Genomic DNA, 14,438 nt, shown 5'->3' on the forward strand with positions numbered 1-14,438 from the left:
TCTGGGCTCTCTATTCTGTTCCATTGATCTATGTGTCTGTTTTTGTGCCAGTACCATACTGTCTTGACGATGACAGCTTTGTAATAGAGCTTGAAGTCTGGAATTGTAATGCTGCCAACTTTGGCTTTCTTTTTCAATATTCCTCTGGCTATTCGAGGTCTTTTCTGGTTCCATATAAATTTTAGGATTATTTGTTCCATTTCTTTGAAAGAAATGGATAGGATTTTGATAGGGATTGCATTAAACGTGTAGATTGCCTTAGGTAGCATAGACATTTTCATAATATTTGTTCTACCAATCCATGAGCATGGAATATTTTTCCATTTCTTTGTGTCTTCCTCAATTTCTTTCATGAGTACTGTTTAGTTTTCTGAGGATAGGTTCTTTGCCTCTTTGGTTAGGTTTATTCCTAGGTATTTTATGGTTTTGGGTGCCATTGTAAATGGGATTGACTCCTTAATTACTCTTTCCTCTGTCCTGTTGTTTGGGTAAAGAAATGCAACTGATTTCTATGCATTGATTTTATATCCTGACACTTTACTGAATTCCTGTACAAGTTCTAGCAGATTTGGAGTGGAGTCTTTGGGTTTTCCACATATAGTATCATATCATCTGCAAAGAGTGATAGTTTGACTTCTTTTTTGCCGATTTGGATGCCTTTAATCTCTTTGTTGTCTGATAGCTGAGGCTAGGACTTCTAGTACTATGTTGAAAGCAGTAGTGATAATGGACTTCCCTGCCGTGTTCCTGACCTTAGTGAAAAAGCTCTGTTTTTCTCCATTGCGAATGATATTCGTGGTGGGTTTTTCATAGATGGCTTTGATGATATTAAGGTATGTACCCTCTATCCCTACACTTTGAAGAGTTTTGATCAGGAAAGGATGCTATACTTGGTCAAATGCTTTTTCAGCATCTGTTGAGAGTATCCTATGGTTCTTGTTCTTTCTTTTATGAATGTATTGTATCACATTAATTGATTTGCAGATGTTGAACCAAACTTGCAGCCCTGGAATAAATCCCACTTGGTCGTGGTGAATAATCCCTTTAATGTATTGTTGGATCCTACTGGCTAGTATTTTGGTGAGAATTTTTGCATCTGTGTTCATCAAGGATATTGGTCTGTAGTTCTCTTTTTTGATGAGATCTTTGTCTGTTTTGGGGATCAAGGTAATGCTGGCTTCATAAAATGAGTTTGGAAGTTTTCCTTCCATTTCTATTTTTTGGAACTGTTTCAGGAGAATAGGAATTCATTCTTCTTTAAATGTTTGGTAGAATTCCCCTGGGAAGCCATCTAGCCCTGGGCTCTTGTTTGGAGATATTTGATGACTACTTTAATCTCCTTACTGGTTATGGGTCTGTTTAGGTTTTCTATTTCTTCCTGGTTCAGTTGTGGTAGTTTACATGTCTCTAGGAATGCATCCATTTCTTCCAGATTGTCAAATTTGCTGGCGTATAGTTGCTCATAATATGTTCTTATAATTGTATTTCTTTGGTATTGGTTGTGATCTCTCCTCTTTCATTCATGATTTTATTTATTTGGGTCCTTTCTGTTTTCTTTTGGCCAGGGCATTATCAATCTTATTAGTTCTTTCAAAGAACCAGCTCCTAGTTTCGTTGATTTGTTCTACTGGTTTCATTGTTGTTGTTGTTGTTGTTGTTTTGGTTTCTATTTCATTGATTTCTGCTCTGATAATTATTATTTCTCTTCTCCTGCTGGGTTTAGGCTTTGCTGTGTCCCACAGATTTTGAACCCCTGTGTTTTTATTATCATTTGTTTCCATTAATTTTTTCAATTCTTCCTTAATTTCCTGGTTGACCCATTCATTCTTGAGAAGGATGCTCTTTAGTCTCCATGTATTTGGGTTCTTTCCAAATTTCCTCTTGTGATTGAGTTCTAGCTTCAGAGCATTGTGGTCTGAAAATACGCAGGGAATGATCCCAATCTTTTGATAATGGTTGAGACCTGATTTAGGACCGAGGATGTGATCTATTCTGGAGAATGTTCCATGTGCACTAGAGAAGAATGTGTATTCTGTTGCTTTGGGATGAAATGTTCTGAATATATCTGTGATGTCCATCTGGCTCAGTGTGTCATTTAAGGCCTTTATTTCCTTGTTGATCTTTTGCTTGGATGATCTGTCCATTTCAGTGAGGGAAGTGTTAAAGTCCCCTACTATTATTGTATTATTGTCAATATGTTTCTTTGATTTTGTTATTAATTGGTTTATAAAGTTGGCTGCTCCCATGTTAAGAGCATAGATATTTACAATTGTTAGATCTTCTTGTTGGACAGATCCTTTGAGTATGATATAGTGTCCTTCCTCATCTCTTATTATAGTCTTTGGCTTAAAATCTAATTGATCTGATATAAGGATTGCCACCCCAGCTTTCTTCTGATGTCCATTAGCACGGTCAATTGTTTTCCACCCCCTCACTTTAAATCTGGAGGTGTCTTCAGGTCTAAAATGAGTTTCTTGTAGGCAGCATATTGATGGGTTTTGTTTTTTTATCCATTCTGATACCCTGTGTTTTTTGATTGGGGCATTTAGCCCATTTACATTCAGGGTAACTATTGAGAGATATGAATTTGGTGCCATTGTATTGCTGTTTCTGTATATTGTCTCTGTTCCTTTCTGGTCTACTACTTTTTGGCTCTCTCTTTGCTTAGAGGACCCCTTTCAATATTTTCTGTAGAGCTGGTTTGGTGTTTACAAATTCTTTTAGTTTTTGTTTGTCCTGGAAGCTTTTTATCTTTCTATTTTCAAAGATAGCCTCGCTGGATATAGTATTCTTGGCTGCATGTTTTTCTCGTTTAGTGCTCTGAATATATCATGCCAGTTCTTTCTGGCCTGCCGTGTTTCTGTGGATAAGTCTGCTACCAATCTAATATTTTTACCATTGTATGTTACAGACTTCTTGTTCCGGGCTGCATTCAGGATTTTCTCTTTGTCACTAAGACTTATAAGTTTTACCAGTAGATGATGGGGTGTAGACCTATTCTTATTGATTTTGAGGGGGGTTCTCTGTGCCTCCTGGGTTTTGATGCTTGTTCCCTTTGCCATATTAGGGAAATTCTCTACAATAATTCTCTCCAATATACCTTCTGCTCCCCTCTCTCTTTCTTCTTTTTCTGGAATCCCAATTATTCTAATGTTGTTTCATCTTATGGTATCTACTTATCTCTCAAATTCTCCCCTCATGGTCCAGTAGCTGTTTGTCTCTCTTTTGCTCAGCTTCTTTATTCTCTGTCATTTGGTTTTCTATATCACTAATTCTCTCTTCTGCCTCTTTTATCCTAGCAGTAAGAGCCTTCATTTTTTATTTCACCTCATTAATAGCTTTTTTGATTTCAGCTTGGTTAGATTTTAGTTCTTTTATTTCTCCAGAAAGGGCTTTTATTTCTCCAGACAGGGTTTCTCTAATATCTTCCATGTCTTTTTTGAGCTCGGCTAGCACCCTGAGAATTGTCATTCTGAGCTTTAGATCTGACATATTCCCAATTGTATAGGTCCCTAGCCTTTGGTACTGCTTCTTGTTCTTTTTTTTTTTTTTTTTTTTTTGGTGGTGAGTTTTTCCACCTTGTCGTTTTACCCAGATAAGAATATATGAAGGAGAGAATAAAATACTAAAAGGGTGGCAAAGACCCCAGGAAAATGTGCTTTAACCAAATCAGAAGAGACCCCCAAATCATGGGGGGAAGAAAGAGGGTTAAAAGAAGTTAAAAAAAATTTTTTTTTAAGAAAAAATATAAACAAGAAAAAGTATGTATTAGACTGGTGAATAGAACAGAGTCCCCCACTTAATTTGGGGAGTATTTTGGTCTCTTAGAAGAAACTACCTCCCAAAATTTTAAAGAATGAAATATACATATATATGTATACACACACACACACACACACACACACACACACACACACAAAATAAGGGTAAACACAATGAAGGGATGGAACACGACTATAAAGATGAAATTTTTCTTAAAATATTTCTAAAAAAGGAGTTGATAAGTTGGTTGGGAGAATAAAGAAAAAGAAAGTGGAGAGAATTTGCTCAGGCTGGAGACTAGAACAAAGCCCTGTGCTAGATTTAGGGTATATTTTGATCTATTAGAAGAAGTTGTATCCCAAATTTTTTTAGAAGAAAAAACCCTATGTGTATACAAAAAATAAAGATATAATGAAGGATAAAATATAATAATGAAGGTTCAGAATGATTTTTTTTAATGAAAGGTATTGTTAAGATAAACTAGTTAAAAAACATTAAACGAGGAAAGAGTAAAAGTTATAAGAAAAATTTAGCATAAGAAAAAATAAAATAAAATAAATTAACTTTGCAAGACTAAAGAATCATGGGGAGAAAGCCATGAATTCCATGTTTTGCTTTCCCCTCTTCTGGAATTCCACTGTTCTCCTTGGTAAGTGAACTTGGTTTTGGCTGGATTTCTTGCTGATCTTCTGGGGGAGTGGCCTACTATAGTGATTCTCAAGTGTCTTTGCCCAAGCAGAATTGCAGTGCCCTTACCAGGGGCCGGCCTAAGTAATCCGCTTGGGTTTGCTTTCGGGAGCTTTTGTTCCCTGAACGCTTTCCACTTTCCGTAGAGTTCTTGAGGAAGGGAATGAAATTGGTGGCCTCCCAATCTCCACCCCAAAGCCGAGAGCTTGGGGCCCCACTCTTCAGTGCGCATTTGGAGAAAAGCGCTCAAAAACTCCCGTCTCCCTGGCCTCTGGCCGCGCTCCGCGCTAACCCAGCCTGTGACCAAGTGTCTCTGTCTCTGGCACATAGCCCTGCCTGGAGTCTCCAAACCCAGCAGATCCCTACGCTCTTCCAGAGGTGGGGGGTCTCCCCGGATCCTGTGAGGTCCCTGCTCAAAGAGCAGAGACCTGGCTATGCCATGGAGCACAGTTTAAGGTAACTTGGAGTTGAGAGCTCACTCCTTGGCTCCGTCTCTGTAGCCGGCTTCTCTGCTCTAATACCTGTGAGCTCCGCGACACTCAGACACCCCCGATGCTTCTGTGGCCCCGCAGGACCTGAGACCACGCTGTCCCCACATGGGCTTCACCCCAGCTTAGCCTCTGGTGTGATGTCCCTCAGTGGAGCATACCTTTAAAAGTTCTGATTTTGTGCTCCGTTGCTCCATCACTTGCTGGGAGCCAGCCCCTCCCCCCGTGGTCTATCTTCCTGTCACTTGGATTCACTTCTCCACAGGTCCTACCTTTCAGAAAGTGGTCGATTTTGTTTCTAGAATTGCTGCTCTTCTTCTCTTTGATCTCCTGTTGGATTTATAGGTGTTTGGAATGGTTTGATAAACTATCTAGCTGACCTCCTGCTACCTGATGTCATCTCAGCCTGCTACTCCCCCGCCATCTTGACTCTTCCCTTCCTTCATGATTTTATTAATTTGGGTCCTTTCTCTTTTCTTTTGGTTAAATGTGGCCAGAGGTTTATTAATCTTATTAATTCTTTCAAAGAACCACCTTCTAGTTTGTTGATCTATCCTGTTTTTCTGGTTTTTATTTCATTGCTTTCTGCTCTAATCTTTATTATTTCTCTTCCCCTGCTTGGTTTCAGCTCTGTTTGCTGTCCTTTCTCCAGGTCCTTTAGATATAAGGTTAGCTTGTGCATTTGGTATTTTTCTAATTTTTTGAGAGAGGCTTAGATGGTTATGTATTTCTTAGGACTGCCTTTGCAGTATCCCATAGGTTTTGATCCCATATATTTTCATTCTCAGTAGTTTCAGTGAATTAAGTTTTAATTTCCTTGTTGACCTAATCATTCTTTAGCAGGATGCTCTTTAACTTCCAAGTATTTGAGTCCCTTCCAAATTTTTTCTTGTGGTTGAGCTCCAGTTTCAAAACACTATGGTCTAAAAATATGCAGGTAATGATCTCAATCTTTTGGTACTGAGACCTGATTTGCAACCCGGTATGTGATCTATTCTGGAGAAAGCTCCATGTGCACTCAAGAATGAGAATTCTGTTGTTTTTAGGGTAGAATGTTCTGTATATATCTACGAAGTCCATCTGGTTCAAAGTGTCATTCATAACTATTGTTTCTTTGTTGATCTTCTGCTTAGATGATCTGTCTATTGCTGGAGTGAGGTGCCGAAGTCTCCTAGTAATTGTAATATTATCTATGTTTCTTTAATTTGGGTATTAATTTGTTGATATAATTGACTGCTCCCAAATTAGGGGCATACTTAAAATTGTTAGATCTTGTTGGGTAGACACTTTAAAGACGATACAGTGTCCTTCTTCCTCCCTTACTAGTCTTTGTTTTAAAATCTAACTTGTCTGATGTGAGAATTGCTACCCCAGCTTTCTTTTGAGCTCCGTTAGCATAATAAATTCTCCATCCCCTCACTTTCAGTCTGGAGGGGTCTCTAGGTCAAAAATGAGTCTCTTATGGACAGCAAATGGATGGTTCTTGCTTTTTTATCCAATCTGGTACCCTGTGTCCTTAGATTGAAGCATTTAACCCATTTACATTCAGAGTAACTATTCAAAGATATGAATTTAGTGCCACTGTATTACCTGTGAAATACCTGTTTCTGTAGATTGTCTCTGTTTCTACCTGGTTTATCTTACTCTTGGGCTCTCTCTTCGTTTATAGGATCCCCTTTAATAGATCTTGCAGGACTGGCGTGGTGGTCACATATTCTTTCAGTTTCTGTCTGTCCTGGAATTCTTTCTCTCTCCCTTCCATTCTGAATGACAGCCTTGCTGGATAAAGTATTCTTGCATGTTGTTCTCATTTAGTGCCCTGACTATATCGGGCCAGCCCTTTCTAGCCTCCCTGGGCTCTGTGGATAGGTCTGATGTAAATCTAATATTCCTACCTCTCTTGGTTAGGAACCTCATCGTGAGCTGCTTTCAGGATTTGCTATCTCTGAAATTTGTAATATTCACTTTTATATGTTGGGGTTTTGATCCATTTTTTATTGTTTTGGGGGGTCCTCTCTACCTCTTCGACATGAATGCTTATTTCCTTCTTGAGATTATGAATTGTTCCTTCAGCCTTCTTCTGGGGGAGGGGCCTGCTAGGCTGTCACTCAGGCAACCCTGCTTAGGCAGAGTTGCCCTGCCCCCTGTGGGGTGGTGGGCTCAATGGAATCCAGTTTTTTTTTTTTTTTAAAGATTTTACTTATTTATTTGACAGAGAGATCACAAGCAGGCAGAGAGGCAGGCAGAGAGAGAGGAGGAAGCAGGCTCCCTGCTGAGCAGAGAGCCCGATGCGGGGCTCGATCCCAGGATTCTGAGATCATGACCTGAGCTGAAGGCAGCGGCTTAACCCACTGAGCCACCCAGGCGCCCCTGGAATCCAGTTTTTTGAGCTTTTGTTCTCTGGCGGCTTTCCACATCTCTGCCCTCTCTTCCAAGTCAGAGCAGAAATAACCACACCCAAACCTCTGGCCCAGAGCAGACAAATCTTCTGCTCTTCAGTGAGCTCTCCAGGGTACAAAGTCTCTGTGTCTGTACTCTAAAAACCACAGCCTCCCACAGTGGTATAGCCCACAGCAACCCTGGGATCCCAGAGTTTGATCCTAGGGCTGGGTACGTTTCTGACCTTTGTGCTTCTAAAACTGCGAACTACCCCGAGTTTGCACCTCTGCTCCTGCAGCTCCTGGATCCTGGCTGGGGTTTGCTCTAAAGCCCTTTCACCACTGCTACTGGTCTGCGAGTCTGTGCTTGGTCCCCAGCTCTGGATGCGTTTATGCTCTGGTATTAAATCACCTTCCCAGCACCGCCTTATGGTGGCTCCCTCCCCTTTCTGTTTATCTTCCAATATCAGCCTGCAGAATCATGGCTCCACCCTTCATACCTCAATACTGCCAGAGATTTTCTGCTTGTAGAAATCTAGATATATATTCTTACATCTCAGGCTGATTTCATGGGTGTTAAGAATGGTTTGGTAGATTTCCAGCTAAATCAGGGGATCGGTTGAAATAGGGTCCCCTACTCCTCTGCCATCTGCCTTTCCCCCTTACAGTTAAAATTTTTAAGAAAAAAAAATAAACAAAATGAATTATACATCCAAACATAAAAGTGGAACAATTATAAAACTTCTAAATCAGAACAGAAAAAAAAAATCTTGATAACCTTAGGGTAGGGCAAAAATCTCTTACAACTCAAGAAACACTAGATATAAAATTTTACATATATAATGAAATAGGTTTCATCAATATATGTCTTCTGATCTTTGAAAGAACCACTACCAAAAAAAAAAAAAAAAAAAAAGGCAACCCAGAGACTGAAGAAAATGCATAACTTCTATCTAGGATATATAAACAAGTATTACAATTCCAAATAAGCAAACATTATAAGCAATTCATAATAAGCAAAATCAATTTTAAAATGGGCAAACGATTTGGACACTATGTAAGAGAAGAAAAGGGAGAAGATGAAGTCATTTTCAAGCAAAAAAGGAAAGACCTGCACTATATAAGAAATGTTAAGGGAAGTTATTCAGAAAGAAGGGACATAATACCAGACAAATTTTTATCTCCACAAAAAAATTCAAAGAACTTAAAAAATGTATCAAAACATTTAGTTCCAGCCAAAGCACTAATAAGAGGGAAAATTATACAATTAAATGCTTATATTAGCAGGGAAAGAGGTCTAAAGTCAATGACATAAGCTTCTAACTTAAGAGAATAGTAAAATAAGAACAAATCAAACCCAGGGCAAGGTAAAGGACTGAAACAATAAAGAGCAGAAATCAACGAAATGAAGGCAAAAATACAAGGGCTTTTGGGTGACTCAGTTGGTTAAGCATCTGCCCTGGGCTCAGGTCATGATCCCAAGGTCCTGGGATTAAGCCCCACATTGGGCTCCCTGCTTAGCAGGGAGTCTGCTTCTCCCTCTCCCTCTGCTTCTCCCCCCATTCCAGCTTGTGCTCTCAAATAAATATTTTTTTAAAAAAATTTGAAAGCTGGTACCCATATTTGAAAACACCAGTAAAATCAATAAAACTCCAGCTAGACTGAGAAGACAGACAAAAACCTATTAAGATTAGGACTGAAAGAGTGGACAGCTCTACATGTCCCACAAATAATGCAAGTAATCAGAAATCTTACAAACCACTATATGCCAATAAATTTGACAAATCAGATATATTGGACAATGTCTTAAAAAGCTACCACTACCACTTAAAAAGGTACCAGAAGCTACCACTACTGGGTATTAACCCCAAAGATACAGATGCAGTGAAAAGAAGGGCCATATGTACCTCAATGTTCATAGCAGCAATGGCCATGGTCACCAAACTGCTGAAAGAGCCAAGATGCCCTTCAACAGACAAATGGATAAAGATATGGTTCATATATACAATGGAATATTATGCAGCCATCAGAAAGGATGAATACCCAACTTTTGTCTCAACATGGATGGGACTGGAAGAGATTATGCAGAGTGAAATAAGTCAAGCAGAGAAAATCCGTTATCATATGGTTTCACTTACTTGTGGAACATAAGGAATAACACGAAGGACACTAGGAGAAGGAAAGGAAAAGTGAATTGGGGTAAATCAGAGGGGGAGATGAAGCATGAGAGACTATGGACTCTGAGAAACAAATGGAGGGTTTTGGAGGGGAGAGAGGTAGAGGGATGGGAGAGCACATATTGCATGGAGCTGTGGGTGTGGTGCATAAACAATCTTAAAACACTGAAAAAATAAAAAAAATTAAAAAATGGTAGAATTAAAAAAAAATAATAAAAATAAAAAACACAAGCTACCAAAGATCATGCGAGAAATAATAATCTGGATTGTCCTAGCTCTATTAAAGAAAATGAATTCAGAGGAAAGAACATCTCCCAAAGAAAAATCCAGGCACAGATGGCTTTAATGATAAATTCTAATAAACATTAAGGAAAAAATAATACCAGTTCTCCACAAACTTTTTCTAAAAGAAACAGAAGGTACATTTGATAATTGTTTAATGAAACAAAAATTATACTAATACCAAACTGACAAGTACATTATAAGAAAACTATAGTCAGTATCTCCTCGTGAACACGGACACAAAAATCTTCTCCAAAATACTGAATCCAACAACAGATAGAAAATGTAATACATTATAACCAAAAGTGGATTTTTGCCAAAAATGCAGGGATGGTCAAATACTTAAAAATTATAATTAAAGCACCATTCAATTAAATAAGAAGAACCATCTCAACAGATACAGGGAAAAATCTGTGACAAAATTCAATATGCAGTCATGATTAAAATAAAAACACACACAGCAAACTAGGAATGGAAAGGAACTTCCCCCACCTGATAAACGGCATCTACTAAATGCATATTGATAACCTCATCACTATTGAAAGGGAAAATGTCTTCCTTTTCTGTTAAGAACATAGCACTCCTACTCAATATCATAATGGAAGTCCTGCCACTGTAGTAAGGCAAGAAAAAAAGTGGAAAGGCAGATGATTGGAAAGAAATAAGCCGCTTATATTCATAGACCACGTAGTGTAAACATAGTAAATCCCAGCAAATACATAAAAAACTATAGAACGAATAAGTGAGATTAACAAATTCATAAAAGATCAGTATTTCAAAACACCATTTGTGTACTATATACTAGCAAAAACCCCCCTGAAAACTGATATTTAAAAATACTGCCATTTAAAGAAGCACTAAAAAAAATTTTAAAACATGGGCTTAAATCTTTAAAAATAGTGGAATTTATGCTGTGTGCATGCTGAGAATTACAAAACACCGATAAAAGAAATCCAAGATGATGTTAATTAATAGGTAGAGATATCATGACCATGAAAAAAAAAAAAAAAGACTCAAAGTTGTTAAGATTTCAGTTCTCCCCAAACTGATCTATAGATCTAGCCATCACATTTAACACCATGTAAACGGGGCACCTGGGTGGCTCAGTGCCTTCAGATCAGGTCATGATCTCAGGGTCCCAGGACTGAGCCCCACATCAGTCTCTCTGCTCAGCAGGGAGCCTGCTCACCCCCACCCCACCTGCTTCTCTGCCTACTTGTCATATAAAATCTCTGTCAAATAAAAATCTTAAAAAAAAAAAAGTCATGATTTTTATAGAAATTTTCAAGCAGATGTATTTACATGCAATGGCAAAGGAACTGGAAAAACAAAGTGATTTTGAAAAAGAATTACAGGATACACTTTATCTGGTTTTAGGTTTCACTGTAATATACTGTAGTAATAAAAAAGTGTGGTATTGATGAAAAAGTAGAAACAGATTACAAGAGCAGAATGCAAAATCAAGAAATGCATCCTCACATACTTGTTCAATTGATTTTTCTATAAAAATGCAAAGGCAATTAAATGGAAAATGAATTTTTCAACTAGTGCTGGAAATACCAATGTACATATGCAAAAAAAAATCAAAAATTTAAATTCCAATTAGATTCCAAAAAATAAATTCCAACTCATAAATATAAAAACAAAAACCAAAAAAAGTAAAGTAAAACATAGAAAAAAACCTTTTATTGTTTTGTTTTCAAGTAGGCATAAATCTCTTGAGTTACAATTTTATGTTGATAAACTGACTTCACAAAATTTTTAACTTCATAAAAGTTAATAATTTAGACCTCAAAAAATTTTAAATTTCACCTTCCCAATAATTCTGTTCCAAGCCAAGATACCAGATTTAAAACAAATCAAATGAGACAGTTTTCAGCACTTGGGACATCCCTGAGAGATGGAAAATAGAAGTGATCTCTAGAATCATCCCAAGTTAGTCTTTAAAGCCTTGCCAGGACAGGACTCAGGGAAGGTGCACCAAGGCAGAGTTTGGCAACCTCAGCTCCAGGGAGTCCAAGGACAGCAAGCAGGGTAGAAGATGCAGGGCAGAGTGAAAGGAAGAACCCCTGCTGAGGGTCCCCGTAAGTATTCAGAACACTGGCAACTGTGTTTGTGTGAGGAAACCTAAGGTTGAGGAAAGTTATCTACCCTAAATGGTCAGAAGCGTGCAAATAGCCAGGAATAATGACTATTCCTACCAGATTGGAAAACCTCCCTAATTCCAAAAGCCTTGTGTAGACTATCCAGAAGGCTCTTGCCTCACTAAATCCCGAAGGATTTTAGTGGCTAAGCCCTGGATTAAACACTGGTCTGGTTCTTTGTTGGGTGGGCCCCAACCTGTTGATATTGACACTTTGGGCTAGAAATGCCCACGGCACATGCCCAGCCCCACCGACTCCTAGTGAGCTCCCAGACATGTCCCCCACCAGGGCCAATGTTGTGGCTGGATGGACCATCGTGGTTCTTACTATGAGGGCAGGAGACACATAAGCAAGAAACGATCAGGGAACTTGAAAAAACAAGATTTCTTACTCACAGTTCTCAGTGGGTACATGAAATGCCTAAGGGTCACAAAGCAAGGTAGGGTAAAGAGAGACATAGCACAGCAAGATGGGTCCCTGCCATCATCAGGGTCTCATGTTTTCTGCATTTGCTCTTTATTGGCCAATCTAAAGCACCAGAGTGGGGAGCTGTGGCTCAGGAAGTTCAAGGTGGGGTTCCCTGAACAGTTATCTAGGTTGCCCAGGGCTTTCTGCAAGAGGGATCTTCATGGGTGGGGGCAACCTAACTCCTTATCTGGTTGTTTAGCTATTAGCAAAACCACTTGGATTGTTTCTGCCCTTTGGCCGTTATAAATGCTGCTGCAGCGAATACTGGCACACAAGCATCTGAGTGACTGCTTTCAATTCTTCTATTAAACTAGAATTGCTGGGTCCTATGGTAATTTTAGGTTTAGCTTTTTCACAAACTGCCAATCTATTTCCCAGAGCTGTTGCACCATTTTACATTCCTCCCAGTAAAGCACATATGGTTTCTAAAATTTTCCACATCCTCAACCAACACTTGCTGTTTTCCACTTTTTTAAATTATTGCCATCCAAATAGGTGTGATGTGATATTTAACTGTGGTTTTAATTTGCGTTTCTCTGTTGTACATCTTTCCATGTGATTATTGACCATTTGTTTCTTCTTTGGAGAAATGTTTATTCAAGTCCTTTGTCCATCTTTAATTTGGTTGTCTTTCTGTTGAGTTGTAACTCTTTATATATTCACCCTTTATCAGATATGTGATTTACAAATACTTTCTCCTGTTCTTGTTAGCTTCTTTATAAGTAGACTCCACATCCAACATGGACTTGAGTTCACAACCCTGAGATTAAGGGGTGGATGCTCTCCCAACTGAGTGAGCCAGATGCCCCTTGTCACTTTCTTGATAATGTCCTTTAATGGACAAAAGTCTTCAATTCTGATGAACTCCATGTTGCTCATGCTTTTGTGTCATGTCTAAGAATACACAGATAAATCCAAGATCATGAAGAATTACCACGTTTTCCTCTAAGAGTTTTATGGTTTTAGCTCCTAGGTTACTGATCCATTGTGAGATAGTTTTTGCACATGGTGTGAGGTGGAGACCTAGTAAATCTAGGGATAAGACAGAAACATAAAGTATGAGGGACATGGAGAAAAGCTCAAGGATCTGAAAGCGGAGTTGAAATGGGGACACTGAGATAGTACATTTTAAATGGTTGCTGAGAGGCCACTTAGCTATTTAAGGAGACCCGGATGCTGATTATCTCCCAGGAATAATCTTGGTCAGCAAGCAATATTAATATAACATTGCTACCTGTAAGTAAATTCAGGAACATATCAAACACTACACAGAAAATGAAGGCAACTCTGTCTTCTATAAATTACAATAAAGATAGGTTAAATAATGGAATTTAAATATCCTGAATAGTGTTTTCACTCAGTGATTCATAATTAACTCTGCTTAATATACCAGTCTATTTTAGAATTAGTCTCAATAATAAACCCAGAGTAAGTAAAAAATCCAATAAAATTATATGAAATATCACTAGTAACCTTTTATGGGAACTCTATACCCTTTAAAAATTCACAGAAGATAAACCCAATGAACACTTAGAGATATTACAGAAGGAAATGAACATAAGCATTGTCTTTATCAAAGGTTTAAGGGAGTATTTGTTTCATGCGTCATCCTAGCATTTTTGTGCCCCAGAGTTCTAGTTGAGAAGATACGGTCATCCTTACAGCGGTAGAGGCTTAATGGGCTCTTCAATCTTGATCTGATCCAGCCCCTAAATCTGCTCCTACTGATCAGTCTGATCAGTCAAAAGCCACTTCTACCTATCCCTAAATTCTCAGAAGAATCCTAGAACATGACAGAGATTCTAAAGACCCAGTCTCATGGGCTCAAAAAGGGTCCTGAAGATACTGTCTCCGAACTCGTTTAAGTACATTAGGTCAGAAACATCCAAGGCTTCAAGGAGACAGGCAATAAACAAAAGACAAATGGCCTCTGGTCAAGGTTGTCCCTCAAATTCTAGTAGCAACAGAAGGAAAAAGGGCCAATTTCAGGTTTAAAAAGTTGACCATAGTGACTTTTTAAAGTAGCAGGATGATCTGCTCCTGCGACTCTAG

The sequence above is a fragment of the Lontra canadensis genome, unplaced genomic scaffold, assembly GCF_010015895.1.
Source record: "Lontra canadensis isolate GAN:19392208 unplaced genomic scaffold, GSC_riverotter_1.0 scaffold100, whole genome shotgun sequence".
Classification (NCBI taxonomy): domain Eukaryota; kingdom Metazoa; phylum Chordata; class Mammalia; order Carnivora; family Mustelidae; genus Lontra; species Lontra canadensis.